This window comes from Martes martes (genome assembly GCF_963455335.1).
Source record: "Martes martes genome assembly, chromosome: 1".
NCBI lineage: Eukaryota > Metazoa > Chordata > Mammalia > Carnivora > Mustelidae > Martes > Martes martes.
This window is the reverse complement of record NC_137888.1, coordinates 99,355,651-99,373,212: the sequence shown is the minus strand read 5'-3', so window position 1 is coordinate 99,373,212 and position 17,562 is coordinate 99,355,651. Positions and strand designations below refer to the sequence as shown.

Genomic DNA, 17,562 nt, shown 5'->3' with positions numbered 1-17,562 from the left:
ACACAGTGTTTTGGAAACCTTCAGTTATCTAAATTCCCATCAGGTGACATTGTTTAATCTAACATTCTCTCTTTCATATATGAAAACAGCTCTAAGGACAAACTGTGGAGATGCTTTGAACTCTGGTGGTTGGGTGGGAATTTCCAATATCTCTCCCTTTCCTCTGTGTCCCCCCCCCCTCCAAAATCTCTGGCTGCTTTCCCCAACCCACCCTCCCACCCTCCCCAAACAAGGGCACAAGGGGAAAGAACCTTTGACCTTGACTAAAGGAAGTCACTGTCTAATCAGTGAGCGTTTTAGGCCACCAGGAGTCCACATGTGTAAAAGGTACTTGGAATGAACTTTTTTCTTTTTGGTGTGAAAATTTAGGTCTTTGATACCGAGACGAAAAGGCTATGCTTTAAAATAACGAATACACCTATTTAAAATATCATGACCAAAGTATGAAAACAGAACCCCTTTACCAAAAAAGGCTGCAAAAAATATTTTATTTTGAAGACAGTAATAACTGAAAAAAAAACCCCCACACAAAACCTAAAACAACAAAAAGCTTTCTTTCAGGTCAAATCTTAAAAAGTTCCTAGGATTATGCAAAGGTCTAAAACCCCCAATCCCTGCTTTCTGAGGGCCTTAGGAAGATTAACACATACGTTTTAAAATGTGGGGCGCCTCCCTTTTTAAAAACAACCCGCTGCCCTCCTTTCCTTAATCATATTGTCCCATTATCACTCATCTAAGTTATACTTTATAAACCGCTTTGATGTGGTACACACATGCAAAAAGTACACAGAGTGGATAAACTTCTACTGTCAATGCTGCCGTAGAGGTATATATTTAGTAAACATTTAGTTACATTATTTTATTTTTGTGAAATGAGAACTGATCGACCAAACCTTTCAAACAGACCCACCAGACGATAAATACCACCATATGTTTGATTCACAGTACATTTGGGCATAAACACTTCAATTACAGCTTTGTGTTTAGTATCAAAAACCTTTTCTTGTGTGCGTGTGTTTTCTCTACAGATCCCGTGCTCTGGATTACATTCTGAAAATCGCTTATTACAGATAAAGCCCCCTTCCAGGTACGCTTCGGAGAAACATATGTATTTATGCACACAAAGGTGTGCGCAGATCTTTTCACAAACAAATGTCCATATGATGCCTGCGTCGCGCTCCCCTGCACATGCCCACCGCGTGGTGCGCCCAGCCGGCCACGCCGCGCAGCCGGGGAGCCCATGAGGACACGCTTGCCCTCGAACACGCGGGAGCCCCGCGGGCCTCCCCGGGAAAGTTAACCGGCGTTTCTGCTCCGGCTGCGGCGCGAGCCTCCCCGCCCCCACCCGGCCTCGGGCCGCGCGGCCAACACCCTAGCCGCCCCGCACCCGGCAGCGCGCGGCGGTGGGGGCGGGGCGGCTAGTGCCCCGGCGGCGCCTCGCAGCGCCTGCGGGTCTTTATTTTGAAAAGACTGCGCCGCACGGTTCCAGCCCCCAGCACCGCCAGGACGGGAGGGAGCGAGAGAAGCGAGGCCGGCGGAGGCCCCCACCATCCCCCCCCCACCACGCCCCCCCTGCTGCGCCGCCGCCTCCCCCGCCCCCCCCCGGCCGCGGCGCCCCTCCCCCGCCGGCCCCTCCCCCGCGCGCCCGCCCGGCGCAGGCCGCTCGGGTTTGTTTTGCTGCGCGGCCGCCGCCGCCGCGGGCCTCGCGAGCTCATTTGTGCCTGGCTGGTCCCCATTCCTCTCTCCCCAGTGTTGAGTGTCTGAGCCGTTGGCTGCTCCGAACCGTTTGGCTCTTTCCCTTAGTAACAGCTTTTACCTTCTGCCTCAATTCCTCTCCCCGCTCGCGCCCTTCCCCCGCGCGCCGCCTCCCCCCGCCGCCGGCCGCGTGCGCCCCCGCCCCTCCCCCCGCGGCGGGAGCACCTCCGCTCGCCACCTGGGGACCCGCGCCGCGCTCCCCGCCCCCGCCCTCCTGGCGCCCATCCCCCGCGCCCTCCGCTCGCCGGGGTTATAATTGCCTCTCACCCCCCGGAGGGGTTATTTTGGGGGTGGTTGGAGGCGGCGGCGGCGGCGGCGAGGAGGGGAATTTCCTTGTGCCTCCATTCCCGGGAGGGGGGAGCGGCGTCGGAGGCCACCGTTTCCAGGTAAGCGCTGGGGGCCGGACCCCGGGGTGGGGGCGGCCGCGGGCCGGGCGGGGGGCGCGGGCGGAGGCGGCCGGGGGGCGCCGGGCCGCGGGGGGGATGGGCGCAAGTGGAACATACATTTTTCAACTTGGCCCTTTGGGGAGCTGGGGTTCTGGTGGGGGAGGGGAAGGCAGGGAAGGCATTTAGGGTGCCCCATCCCCCCCTTTTCCTCTCTCAGGCTTCTTTGAAATGCTCACGTGCCTGCCCACCCCCTACCCTTTCCTGATCTCCGGGGATCCTCACCCTTATTATGTTGTTGTCCCCGAAAATGTGCACCTCGGCCTTCTCCCCTGCTTCCACCCTTCGTGCATTTACACCCCCTTTTTGTGTGTGTGTGTGTGTGTGTGTGTATGTATGGGGGGGAGGCTTTCAGGAAAGAATTTGCAGCAAATTGAATCAAGGAGCCATCATGAGGCCGACTCTTTTATAGCCTATTTTTAGCAGAGTAGAGGGACCTTTTCGGTGCATGTTATTCTGTTAGCCATGGAAATCTGCTCCCCTCCCCAGGCGCGTCCCCGGTGCAGGCGCGGCGACCCGGGCCGGCGTGCTGGGGCTGCGGGCGGCTGTTGGGGCCGCGCGTCCCGGGCGGGGGCGCTGGCGGGGGAGGGGCGCGCGGCCGCGAGGCCGCACTCCGGGACGTGTTTATTTGTAACTTAGTGCCTTTTATCGTCTTAAGGAGGTATTTGCTAGAGCCTCTTTGAAGTTGGGTTCAGAAGTGTAGAATTGGCAAAGTTATTGCCAGCTTCCTGGTAAGTTTTGGGTGGCACAAAGTCACATTATTTTCTGACAGTGTAAAGGCCACGTTGTGAGGGTGGTTTCTCGGGAACTTCCTCTTTGCAACCGATGTCATTTTTTTTTTTTTTTAAACAGAAGCAGACTTATTCAAGTGAAATTATTAATCTTAAATGGCAGCTCGAGGGAAACCATGCATGTGTTAACATGTTCAGTATTTTTGGAAGTTCCGAATTTGCTGAAAGAGGCATCACTTTGCAGTGGCAACCGAGATTAAATTTAGGTTGTGAAAATGGTGTGTTTCATGTAAAATTTGGGTTGTAATGGTGTTTAAAAGAATGTTCCTTTTACTAGGTTACCCAGTAACATCCTCTAAAATGATTTGATGATTACAAATGACAAATGTTGTTACCTAATTAGAAATTAGATTTTTTTCAGTGTCTGGAGTTTACTTAATACTTACAATTTTGGACTATGCAGGCACCAAGGTGAGGAGTTTTAATAGCTATGTCATTTATAGTTGGCTTAGGAAGTTTACTATTGGTGTTCTTGTTTTCCCAACAAGAACCTTATGCTGTTTTAAACAAGCTTGTTAATAAAACGTAGTGGGTGAAATGATGGGTTATTTTTAGTGTGAATTGCCCCCCCTCATGTAATTAAGTAATCATTTGCCGCCTCCTTTTTTCCTAAAGACTTATCAGATTGGATAATATAAGGCCCTGGTGGTGGTTTCATCTACTTACTAAAGCAAATTATAAAAATGTCCTGGTTACACATTGAAGATACAGCAAGTGACTTTTTGGCTTTACCATTGTGGTTCGTTTTCACTTTTGTTAAATAAGACCTGTGCTACGTTGGTGTATTTAAGTAATCCTATTTCCTGGGACTGTGTGTTCTCACCGTTTTAATAAGTTTATAGTCTGGGGAGATAGGGCAGCTTTGTCTCCATGAAAACTGTGTCTGTTGTGTTGTATCATGGGAGCTCATGGCAAGCAAGCTTCAGAGATCATCACTGAGGGTTCTAGACATAATTATCATTTACCTGTGGAGGAAGCGTGGGGGAAAGAATATGCCTGAGAGTGGTTAAGCATGTGATGTGTGTTTATACTTTTTGCTCTGAAATCGTGTTTTCCTGCCTGTTTAGAATGTGATTTTTTTTCCAGTTTTCTGTAATACATTGTGTGATGTATATAACCACAGCTATTAAGTCCACAAATAACCACTATTTTTTTGCTATTTGAGTAGTTAAGATTCAGACCTATAGAGCAAAATACTACACTGTATGGAGTAGTAAAACAATATGTATGTGGAAAAAGTTTTTCTTACTGTTCTGGAACTTAATTAATGGACTTGTTAATGGCTTAAAAATTGTTGCGAGGATCGCCATCAGTTTTTAAAATGCGTTTCTTATATATCAGTTTCATTATTAATACGGGAGACCCATGTGGTAAATGGTGTGGCCCCTTGTGGAGCTTGTATTTTTGCATTGGTTGCCTCAAAGAAGTGAGAATCATTTTAATAACTTTTTACATGTGCCAGGAAATTTTTTGTTACTTGTGTTCTCAACATCCAATGAAGGTTTATCATGATTACCTTAATATGTGCCTACCAACAGAATAAGAAGTAACTATTTTCTGGGAGCCTTTCAAGCTAATAAGCAGAAAGGGCAAAAGCGTAATATAAATATAGGGGTTACTGATAAAAAGAGATGTGACTAATGGACCTTTGGAACAACCTGTTGAATAAATACATCTGTTCATATATAGCAATGAGATGTAAGTACAGCCTTGCCAGTGAGTAGCTGACAAAGGAATTCTTCTTGTACAAGTTATTCCACCTGTATTACTATAAAGAATTTTTTACTTGATGCGCTTTGATGAAGTTAGTAGAAATAATTTGTTGGGTTTATTCAGTTCCTGTGTTTTTTATATAAAAGAGGAATGTGAATGACAGGGGAGAGACATGCCAGAAATATTGGCACCATCCAGGACTGTATTTTTCTAGTGCATGTGAATTTGACTCCATTCATAAAAAACATTTACAGTTTAAGTCACTAAAATGCAAAAAAAAGAAATCAGTAACATTAAGACATTTATAATCCCCATAGTATAGAAGGGTTAGGACCAGGGATTGTTTAGTAAGAATGTGGTGTCCAGTTTGTAGACCACCATAGTGGTATCTCCTGTTCTGACACCAACAGAAACTTGAGTTTAAAAAAAAAGAAAGCTGTGTGAGAGCACTGATGCTGGAGAGGTTTGCTATACACCACCTATGGGATTAGACTCCAGAAGAGTACAATTAATTACCCTGTTAACAAGAGCCAGAGGAAAGGGACTTCACTTGGGTTATGCTCTAGGAAAGGTGTGAGGTGCTTTCTATGTCATTCTTCAGGCTAATCCCATGAAGTAGGGAGTACTGGACTCTGCAGATGATGAAATAGAGAGGTGCAAAGTTAATTCACTTGTTCAAGGCCACAGAGCCATCAAATGATGTGTCAGGGTTCATATCTAGGTCTGTCTGAACGCTAGTCTGTGCTCCTTCTAGATGACTGCAACAGTGCCAAATTTTCCAGCTGTTTTGTCAATGTCCTTGCAAAAAATTAGTGTTTTTAATCAAATTTATAATTCTGTAGTTGGGCAGCTCTACTGACTGGGTCAAATAATTGCGTGGATAAATGGAATTCATAGGAATCAAACATTATTGTGTTTACTCTCTAGAACCATTTAATAAGGTGCAGTCTTCTCGCAAACTTCTGTATTTCCTATTTTAGGACTGACAGTGGTGAAGTAGCCTCTCCAGGTACTACCTTCAGAAATAATAAAATATGGTTTTATGCCTGCAATTAAAAAGGAAAAGCAAATAAGAGTATGTCCAACTATCCTTCTGAATTAGTTTTCCTGAAAATTTGTATAAGAACCGCACATTAAAGCTTTTGTGTAGCATAGTGGTTTGTCAGGGGTCCTTGAGGCAAACTGCCTGGGTTCAAACTCAGGCTCCATCCCTTACTAGCTATGCAACTTTGGGAGAATAACTCCCTCTTTATCTCAGTTTTCTTTTCTGTGTATTGGGGACAGTCAGCTTTGTATAGTTGAGAAGATTGAAAGAATTGTATGTGTAAGGTGCTGAGAGTAGTGCTTGACATTTAGGTATCGTGGAAATGTAGGCTGTCAAGGATAATGATGATGGGTTTGGATTTGAGTTTTGCTTCTTTGTATTATATTTTGTGTGCTTGTTACTTATTTTAGTGAGGACATTTCATAGAATACATTTGGCAGTTTTATTTCCTGAGTAAAATATTTGAAATGAAGTTCGCTTAATGTATTTACTCTTGAAGTTATGATTGAAGGCTTACCTTGAAGAATTAGATTGGATTTTAACACCAAGTATCAAGTTACGTTGTGTAGGTACAGTGTTTGGTTTTTTGGGTGACTTTTCTTGGGTGTTCTTTTGTCACTTGGGCTTGGACTTCTTAAATCTTGCACCGTTTGAAACATTTTCCAGCTCTTTAAATAAAGGAATTTTGTTTTTCAGGGCTGGACCCATCAGTACACCTAGGATCTCCTTTGTAGATTGGAGTGATGACTTTAAGTAGGTTATTGTTTTCTCCAAGCTTGACCTTTCATTGTGTTCTTGTTCTATATTTTCAGCTGCCGTCAGGTCAGTTCTATTTGGAAGTTCTGTTGCTCTGACATTTGTAAGCCTTGTCTTATTTTCGCTTCCCATTTTTAAAAACCATTTTTAATTCAGTAATATTAACTACTAATATAATTTATGTGTCAGGACTACACAGCTGCTTTGACAAGGACTTTGACAATCTGAGTGGCTGATACCCAGGTTTTGAAGAGGAAGGAAACCTAGGCTCAGGTAGTAAGGGATGCACAGAGGGATTTAGGCCCAAAGTACCTGGTTTTTAGGCCAGTATTCTTAACTAGCAGTTTACGGTCTTCACTGTGAATGAATGAAAGACTGAATGAATGGCTTTAGGTCTGCGTTATTACATTAATTTTTGAGCGGGTTGCTCTGTGCAGCCTTTCTTCTTCATTCTGTCTTCTGTAACTTCTTGGCAGTGTAATTTATCTGAAGTACTGGTTTCATCATGTCAGTTTCTTTGCTGGAGAACCCATAATGGCTTCCCTTTGCCAACTGGATAGAGTTCATAAGCTTCAGTGGGGCTTTTAAAGCTCTCTTCTACCTATTCAGCTCAATTTCCCTCTCTTCCCCGACTGTGATTCTGGCCTGCCTATCAGACTGCAGTTTCTCCATACTCATTACTCCTCTGCTTTTGCTTATGCTGTTCCTTCCCTTTGTCCTTTCTATATTCTAGTTTCAGTCCTACTTCTTTGCTGAAGCTTTTTCTGGCCATCTTGACTCAGGATAGTTCTTTACTGAGATTCCATTTTGTTTAATGAATATCACAAACTCCATAATTATTTACTGTTTCATGGGTTTGTGTCTCATTCATAGCCCCAACTACGTGTTCTGTTTTTTGAAGGAAAGGACCTTTTTTCTTATGGTATTAGCAGAATTCTTGATTTTTGTACCATAGCGTCTGTGTGTGTTAGACTGGATTGTTTCTACAGGGGACCAAGTTAAAATAAGCAGTGATGGATCCTGTACTGCTGGTGATGATGTTGTAGAAATTTCTTTCTGAATTAGGCCTTCACGATTTAGGTGTACTATGGTAGCACTTCCCTGCTATTTGGAGTTTTAATGCCAGTGTTGACGAGGAAGAGAAAAAAAAACTTTATCAAAATTTAGAATGAAATAAAAGTTGCTAGTTTTGACCTTTTAATCCTGGAATTGTAGTCATGATATTGTTGAAGAACCTAGTCTCGTTGGGAATCCTGTCACACTAAGTTGGCTTTGTTTGGTTATATTTGTTACAATGAAATTTAAGATTTTGGACTTTATTTTTTTTAATCTCTTTGGGTTTTTTGCTCATTATTTTCTCTGTAGTGTGTCAAGTAAGATGGTGTTTTTAGCTTTGTTTGATAGCATTCTGACCACATTGGAGTCTCATTTGAGTCATTACTATGAGAGTATTAACGCTCCAGATAGAGTGTATATATTGTATAGTGTAAATGGGTTTAATCTACCAGAGGAAAGTCATCATAACCATCTCTCTCCAGTAGGTAAGGCTGTGGTATATCAATTCTACATAACCTGGGTAATTTATTCTAAAGTGACTAAGTTGGTATTACATCCTTCGAAATTTTTAATATTTGGAGTTCTAAAGTATGAGCTTTCAGCATAATTTTATTTGCGTCAAACAAAATGAGTTGGTTGTTACCCTAGTTTCGGAGAGCTTAGATTCTTAACTTAGAATTAATACAATCAAATTGTAAAGGTCATATTGAAAGAGGAACAATTAAATTTCAGTAAACATAGAAAGAGTATCCAGATTAAGGAAAAGATTTATGTGAAATGAATAATTTGAAGAGTGAATGAGTAAGAATAGGTATTGAATGTTTAAACTGGGGAGTTTGCCACTTGTTTTCCTCTTATGCGATTGTAAATTTTTTCAGGAGGTAGAACAGAAAAGAGCATGGAAAACGCAGGTCAGAGATGGTCATTTCAATATCTTAATAGAATAATTTTTCTTTATATGAAATTGTACTCTGGACTCTTAAACTTTTATTTTCAGTGAGATGTTTAAAATTTTTAATTACCTTAAAAGCAGTGAAGAATTTTTACTTTTTAGGAATTAAATATCAGTGTAGTTCTTCTTATCTTCTTTATTTAGTCTGGGATCAAAGGTGGTATCAGTATTTTTCTTTCACTTTTTTCCTTGTGTCCTTTTCAGCACACTGTGTGATAGGACGTTGTAATGAGATAATCAGTTGTCAAGTGGATGTTTGCTTTATCGTTACTGTGCATCTACTTGAATGGTGGGTAACATTTTAACATGGATTCAGCATTAAGCAAATGAAGTTTTACCATTTTTTGCAAAGCCGTAGTTACATGGGTAAATCAAATCGTTTAGTTTCTAGAAATGCATATGAAGAAGGGTCATGTGAAGTGTTATGTAAAGTTAGCTAATTCATTCAAGCAATCCCTATATAGTTAATTACTGTATTAAAATTCCGAGATTCTGTCATTTAATTTTATGTAATTTTTTTGAGGAAGATCTACATGGAAAATTTGCTTAGAGTGTTTAAAGGCTAAAAATCTATAGCCTTACATAGAGTAATAGAAAGCATTTGGCATTAGCATAAGCAGACACCTCCAGAGAAGTTATAGTAATAGTATATTTTGCTAGTTACCTTCAACTGCTAATAGAATACAGTTTATAGGTTAGTGAGAGGTGTTTTATGCTTTTCCCTTAATTTGAACAGGCTAATTGGGTAGAGTGTATACTAATTTTGTTCCATTTCTATTTTTTGGCTATCAGATGTCATTAACTCACAGTATAAGGCAATTGGGTCATCTACTTTGGGTTTCTGAAATAAGGTAATGGAAATAGATAATGAATGAATTTCCTTAATATCTTTTTTTACCCCCTGTATAATTGTTCTTTTATGGGCTAGAATTTATCATACATGAGTGAATTTTTAGATTCTATTTGTAGCTGTAGTAGTGTTCTTTGGCACCTTTTTATATAAAAATGTGATATACTCTGTACTTAAATTTTTGCCCACTAAAGTGATGAGTTATCTTTAAATCACCTTTCTGTCTTCATTAATAAGAAATGAACATTTGTGAGATCATAGACTGGGGTTAGGAGTGCAGGTTGTTACTGTGTTAGGGAAATAGTCTTCCTATTCTGTGTAAAAACTTAACACCCTCTCATGAGGGGTGGGGTTACTTCTTTGACCTTGGACTTCCTTCTGTCCTGCTAACAGAGGTCACCAGTTTTAACATCTGTGAGAAATGTTTTGTGTGAATTGTTCCTTTACAGATTTGTTTAGAATTGATGTTCATGACTTTCTTGTTAGTATTTATAGGATATTTCTCAAAAATACATTTAAGTGAAAGAAAACAGAGACAGAAGATGGAAGTCTGCTGCCATTTTAGTTTATAAAATGAGAAGAGTAGAAAGGACATAAACATGATGGGAGGGTGTATGAGTTCCGTGTGTATGTTTTATATGCTTAGGATGACTCCAGAAAGGTACACAGGAGACTAGTAACAGTGATTTTAGATCATGTGGTCAGATGTGGGAGAAACTTAATTTCATGGATAACCTTTCGAACTGAATCTTGCAATGCGAGTATTAACCATTTTTTAATAAGTATTGATTTTGAAAAATCAAGGCATCTGGTTAGGAATTCTAAATCTTTCTATTGCTTTCAATTTGGACAGTCAAAAGAGGAAAAATTTATTTTTTCCCATGTTTTTCAGTTTTTAAAGAGTTGGAATTGTGTACATTTCTGCAAACACTTCTTTTTATTTCTCAGATTTGTTGACAAAATTAGAGCCACTGAGTGATTAGAAGCTGTTAGTTATGTTTCATGATTGGGTGATCAGAGCAGTTGAAGTATTTAGTGATAGTGATGTGATTTTCAAGTCCTGTCCAATGTTGATAATTAGGAATTAATTCAGTGGAAATATTAGAAGGAGATAACTGGTACAGAAGTATATAGATGTCCGATTTCAAAGGTGTTTTACCAAGGGTTTGGAAATTGGTGAGAATTATGTTTCTTATAATTCATTAGTTGATTTTTAATAATTGTGATAGTCTTCGGTATAATGGGATTTGTGGGACCATAGATTCTAATATGCACGGACCCTGCCATGACTTGTGAATTTAGATGTATGTATTGTTGACACAAAGGAGACAGATAAATTCAATTCTCATTCCATTTTAGGTTGCAGTTGGTGTTACTTGTAATTGTTCATTGGTTGTTTAGTGTATTGTAAAAGATTTTGCCTACTAGTTGTGCTTATCATTTTCAACTTAAGCAGGAAAATTTCAAGAGAAAGGTGGTACCTGTTTTTGTGCATTTAATTCTGCTTCAGTGTGACCTGCTTCCCTGCGAGTTTTGCCTCTCTCTTTAGTGGTAAGAGGGCTAGGTAGGGTGTGTGTCTGATCTTAGGTAATTAACTCTTAACTGTAGTATGTTTAGTGTGGTGAGAAGCTCAGTCTCTGGAGCCTGGCATACCTGGCTTGTCACCCTTACTTGTTAGTTGCGTGGCTTTGGACAATTATGTAACCAATCCATTTGGTTTCCACTGTGAAAAATGGAAAAAAAGAATATTTAATACTTTCCTTATAGAGCAGTTGTGAGGATTAGAATATGAATGTACGTAAAGCAGTTATAAGGGCCCAGCACATAGGAAGCACTCAATAAATGCTTGCTACTACTTGGTAGCTTTGTTAGGTACAGCAGCAACAGCTGTAGAGAGAGGGAAAAAAGTGACACTTGTCGAGGCTTCCTGTGGCAACTGCAGGGAACTAGATGCTAGAATTCCCGATTCAGAGGGCTATGACTGCATTTGGTGACTGAGCTTTTGTTGTTCTAATTCTCTAAAATGAGAATGTGGGGACGCCTGGCTAGCTCAGTTGGAGGAGCATGTGACTCTTGATCTCTGTCTGGCTTCGGAGTTTGAGCTCCATGTTGGGTGTAGAGATTACCTAAATAAAAATAAAACTTAAAATGAGAATGTGTACTGTGTTTCGTTTCTAATACATACGTCGTTTTGTATAATATTTTGTATTGAGTTTGGTCATATCTTGATATTTCAAGAAAAAAATGTTACTACCTTTCTTAAAAAAGAATTCTGTTTGCTTTGATCAGACACTGCTCTCTGGCTCTCCAGTGGATGCTGCTTGTATGAATCAGTGATTTCAAATACACATATTACATGGTAGGAAAACTTTGATTTGCACTTTCATATATATGACATGACAGGGTATGTATGTGTGCAAAAATACTGAAGTAAGTTGCTTTATAGCTGGTATACCTTTTCTGTAGTCTTTGATTTAAAAACATGATTTTACAAACTTCTAATTTTATTTTATTATTTTATAAGTGATAATGATTTTTTTTTTTTTACCAAGTTTAGGGAATACTGGTTTAAAGTAGTGTCAAATTATAATTCTCTTAAACTTTCTGGATTTAGAATCAGTAATCAAAATTAGAAACAAATTTTCATTTTGAATGATAGAACATAGCACATTTATTGGTGCTGATTTCTTTAGGTAGTATTCTGAGGCTCTATTAGGATTCTGAAGTTCTGATCCTCCAGTTTTGTAAAGTATGTAGAGTAAGATACAAAGGATAGGGAAATTTGATTGCTAATAAAAGGGAATATAAGAAAATTTTTTGAGGGTTAATGTGCAAGCAGATTAAGAACTACGAATGCTTCTCATAAAAAACAGTAATTGGGGTACTTGGGTGGCTCCGTTGGTTAAGCATCTGACTTTGGTTTAGGTCGTGATCTCAGGGTCCTGGAATTGAGCTCTGCATCTGGGTCCTCACTTGGAAAGGAGTCTGCTTGTCCCTCTCCCTGTGCCCCTCCCCACGCTCCTGCAAGCATGCATGTATGGGTGTGCGCTCTCTCTCCATAAATGCATAAAATCTTAAAAAAAAAAAAAAAGAATAGTAAGTATTACCAGAAGAATAATCATCATACTCAGTTTCTTATATTTCATTAAAGAAATTTGGGTGTATTATTTTATATAGTTTAAAAACTGCTGTACCACAGCATGTTGGCTGAATGAAGTTACACCATCTGATTGAAGATTAAGGTTCCTTCTGTGAGAGTCTTAAATTGACATCCTGGCCTGTGACCACTAATCATCTGTTTCTAGCACAGACCTCTCCTTGATTGAATTGTTTGTTGACTCCTGTCTCACTAGGCAGGGCCTTCTTTGAGGACAGTTTTCATCCATCTTTATCGTTAGCATCTGGTACGGTGCTTAGCACAACCTTCAGTGATATTTTAATTGACTATTTGTAAATCAAAGTTTTAAAATTCATCAATAAAAATGTTTTGAGACTGTCATGCACATTGAGTGGGGAAGGGGCAGAGGGAGAAGGAGAATCTCAAGCAGCCTGCACACACTGTGTGGACCCCCAGACAGGTTCAGTCCCACAACCCTGAGAACATGACTTGAGGCCATATCAAGAGGCATATGCTTAACCCACGAAGCCAGCCAGGTGCCCCTTATCAACAGATTTAAAAAATACCAGGGATGGTACATTTAAAAGATTATTATTTTCACTTTTCTCAGAATGTTGTTAAAACAATCAAGGTATTATGAAATGATTATCTTAGAAGGTTTTGCATTAGTTACTCTTTTCTCCTTGTCTGTAGGAAAGTACTTTTTGTTGAAGTAGATAGCTTAATCTTTGTATCCTTAGACCCTCTGCTTCTTGAATGTGGGTATGTTTTCTAGTTTGGTGCTCCTCTGCTTTGTTTGTTCCCTTTTTTGGGTCATATACTTTCATGAATAACTAGTTGCTTTACTTCATCTAGTCTTGTTTGCCCTAACTGCATTTTCTTCTTAATGTGACTCATGAATGTTCTAGTAGATAACATTGGTTGGTTCATTTGGTCTGACAAATCAACGTAGAGGTGACTTCCTGCAAGTGAGAACTGGTACTAACAGGAAGAGTTACCTGTTTTTTAGATCGTGTGTAATAGCATACTAATGAGCTTTGATAAATATGATAAATGCACATGGCATAACTTACAGAAATTGCATAGGTTGTTTTCTAGAATACACAGTGGAAACATTTATACATACTGTTTTGCTTGGCACTGTAAAAGGTGCTCAGTAAATGTCAGTTTTCTTCCCTCTTTCTTTTCTGATGGGTTTTTCATCACACTCACTATAAAATCTGAAAGTCCTTCCTTAGACTGTGAGGGACCCCCACCATTAATCTACCCTGTGACCACCTCACAGTCCTTACCCTGTTTCACATCATCCTTCTTCCCCTTGTTCACTGTGCCTGGGCATACCAGCTGCACTCCCCCTGAACAAGCTTGTTCCTGTCTCAGTGCCTTAATTGCTTTGCTCTCTGCCTCAGGCTTTGCCCTGAGATTGTCATATGGCTAATTCTTTTATGTCCTTCAGATTGCAGTTCCAGTGCTACCACCTGAGAGGTCACACTGAAATAGTTGCTCAGTCCTTAGTCATTTTCAGTTTCCTCATAGCACTTACCTCTGTGAAATAGCCTTGATCATTGTTTTTGTTTGTTTGTTTTACTCATCTCTGGAACTTATACTTTATAAGAACAGGGACGGGTTCTGTCTTGTAACTCCAGGACATAAAACAGGACCTGGTAGGTGTTGTGTAAATATTTGAGCAAATTGTTCTCTCAGAAATGCTTTTGTAACCATCTGATAGCTTTAACCTGGTTCATCCTTACAGCAGAATACTGGAAATAACTCATTAAAGGTCATCATTTAGGGGAGGGTCAGAAGAGGCTTTACTGCATTGCTTTTCTTGGAGGAACTACTTACAGATGGTATTTGAATCAATCTGGAAAAAACAAGTAAATGGTTAATTGATGAACCAATTTGAAAATGTGCTTCTGTTATAATAAATGTTAGATTTTAAGAAGTAACACTTTATTTATAAGTTAAAATACATATTCAAGTTTATGATGACAGCTAGATACCCATTTTATAATTTGCCCTTTAGTTACATTTACCTGTGATAATTCCGTTGTGGATTAATCTTGGCCAGTTTCACCAAGTTGGTGTATGAGTCAGAGCTCTTAGTTGTACAATAGAAACTCAATTCAAGTTAGCTTAAGCCAAAAAGGGGGATTCATTGACACATGGAATCCCCAAGTGGATTGAGTAACTCAACTAGGGGAAGAGCATTGAGGCTGTAAGGCTTTAGGCACAACAGGACTAGTGCCATTTGAATGTTAACAGAAATCTCTGCTGACAGAATGTGTTGTGTGTGTTTTGGTAGGTTAGTTTCATTCTCTCACAGAAGATTTTGACTTTCTTCACATGGTGGAAAATGTAAGTTGTCAGTGCCAAGAGTTTTTTGTCCTTTGTTTTCCCCTGCTGTAGAGGAGGGACTGTCTCTATCATTTGGAAAATTCTTGAAGTACTGATCAGTTCGGTTTGGGAAGTTGCCCACCATGGCCAGAAGCCATATAGAAACTGTAGGTGTGTCCAAGTACCTGGTAGGGGCGGGGGTAGAGCAGTGGGAATGACAGTTGAGTAAACAGGGGAGCTGCTGGGCAGACAGCCTTTTTCCCCCAATCTGCCACACCAAAATGTGTGCCCATTTCTACTTGGGAAGGTTGTGCCATTAATTTGTGATAGATGGTCACTTAAATTTCTCTTTTAACTGGAACTGGCACATACTTTATTGGCAACCTTTTCAAATGGATATCACTTAAAATGAGAAGTTGAGGTTCCTCATGTGATAGTAACTGTAATCTTATGTACTCTGTGGCTACTATGAGTGTTCAAATGAATTTGTCTTCTCAAAATGAGTTACATATGAGTTACATAGTAGAAAATTTGATACTGTTTGTTCTGGCTTTGTTTTTAACATCATTCTGCTACTTTAGCAGCCAATGGAAGCCTAAATTTGATGGCAACTGTTAGAAAAGTATCAATAGGTTAATTATACATATTTAGGGAACATTTTAGATCTTGAGGAAGATATAACTACCTAGCATATAGCAAAGTTAGTAAGTTGTATATTCTGAGCAGTTATTTTCAGTAATATATCATCAGTCCATTAAAATAAGAAAGTTGTTAGCCATGTAGAAAAGAAGTAACCCAAGAGATAATAATTTTGTGGACTTCAGTTGCTTCATTTTAAAAATATTGAAGTGGGTCTCTGAAGGTCTCTTCTGGATCAAATGCTCTTTGACCCTATGATAGCATATGTAATTAAAAATTAAGTCAGTGTTCAGCCAAATTAAGTGGGAAATAATGCAGTACTGATTTCTTCAGATTAATTATTATCTGAACTGGTTTTTCCTAAAGAAATATTTCTCTGACATCTTCTCCATTTTGAACAGATTATTGTCAGGGAAAATATTTTTTAGATATCTGAAGAAGGAACTTCTGTTTTATCCATTAATCTCTGAGTTCTGATGTATTTGTTACCTCCCATTTTACCATTGGGAAAACTAAAAGAAATGGCACCAAACATATTGATGACAATTTTTTCTTTACCTTATTTTTAATTATATGATTAATGACTATCATAGCCAGTAATTTTTTTTTTTATCAGTTTAGGTTTGATCTTTGTGTGCCACACATTTTAGAAATTGCACTAAAAGTATGTCTAAGTACAATGAGAAAATGCTGTTCACATGAGTAATTTTTTAACTTAAATATATGTGAGGTGTTACCCACATTAACTACTAATTTAAAATCTGTGTATGTTAAAAGAATTTACAATGAAAAACAGATGTGTGAGTGGTGTAACAGAAGAGCATAAAGATGCCAAACATGTTGGTCTTTTCTGGGAAAGTTTGGTTTATGTGTAGCATATGGTTGGTGAATTTGTAGAGTGATGAGAACCAAAAGGAAAGGTAAGCAGGGGTCATATCATGAAGTGACTTCTTTGCTGTGTTAAGGGATTTGGACATTCTTCTGTGACAGGAAACTCATGAAGGATTTTAAGCAGAACAGCAGGATTATGTTTCAGCCCTGTTGATGTAGTGCAATGAAGGATGAGCTGATGGTTTGAGAGGGAAAGGGGCTTAGCTCTGAATGGGAGAAAGTTTAGCTGGTTGTGTGATGATGGGTGAGAATGTCACCACATAATTCTGAGAGTATTGCAGATAGGTCCACATTTCTGAATTCTGAAAGAAAGCATTTGAATTCAAGAGAGAGATACTAAAAAGAGCTAAGCATCAAAATTTTCTTCTCTCTGGCTTTCTTTCCTTGTGGAGAACAGGGGTATAAAGAATGGGGGTCTGGGGGCGCCTGGGTGGCTCAGTGGGTTGAAGCCTCTGCCTTCGGCTCAGGTCGTGATCTCAGGGTCCTGGGATCGAGCCCCGCATCAGGCTCTCTGCTCAGCAGGGAGCCTGCTTCCTCCTCCCCTCTCTCTCTCTGCCTGCCTCTCTGCCTACTTGAGATCTCTATCTGTCAAATAAATAAATAAAATCTTAAAAAAAAAAAAAGAATGGGGGTCTGTAGGGATGAAGAATTAATATGATAATCGAGATAGCTAATGGACAGAAACTGGAGGGCAACACCAGGCCGGGGGGCCAGGGGTTGGGGGGAGAAATGGCCATATGGGAATGGGAAATTCCCTGCTCATCATGACACCTTAACCAAGGGGTAATTAAATTAGGTGCTTATTTGAGAATAGTTATAAAAATAGATTGGTATAGAATAACTAGTTCATGAAGTTTCTAGTGAGTGTAATTTTTATGGAGCTCTAGGTTAATTACTATGTATTTTCAAAACTTTTCTAAAGGTTTTACATTAATATAAGTAATTCAAACCTCATTTTGATAACTTTAGGAAGTTGATCTGAATTAAGTACTGTTTAATTCATTAAAATTATGTAAATATTGCTTTTTAAAAAACTATCTTGAAGTAATTTTAGACTTACAGAAGAGTTGCAAAGATAGTGCAAAATTCCTATGTACCCTTCATTCAGCTTCCTCAGTGTTAAAATTCTTACATAACTGGTGTGCTTAGCAAATGTAAGAAATTAGCATTGATAACACTTAACTAAACTACAGACTTTATTTGGATATCCCCAATT

The 17,562-nt window shown here is 39.7% G+C and overlaps 1 protein-coding gene across 4 annotated transcripts in view; it reads left to right on the top strand.

The window, feature by feature from the left end:
- The first annotated feature begins 1,641 nt into the window (after positions 1–1,641).
- Positions 1,642–17,562, top strand: part of TBL1XR1 (TBL1X/Y related 1) — a 171,416-nt gene continuing 155,495 nt past the window's right edge. The window contains exon 1 of one of the 4 annotated variants that reach the window (XM_080800552.1): positions 1,642–2,141. The gene's annotated coding sequence lies outside the window, so the exon portion shown is untranslated. The remainder of the gene's footprint in view (positions 2,142–17,562) is intronic. The other 3 variants (XM_080800551.1, XM_080800550.1, XR_013966654.1) reach the window with 3 other exon arrangements.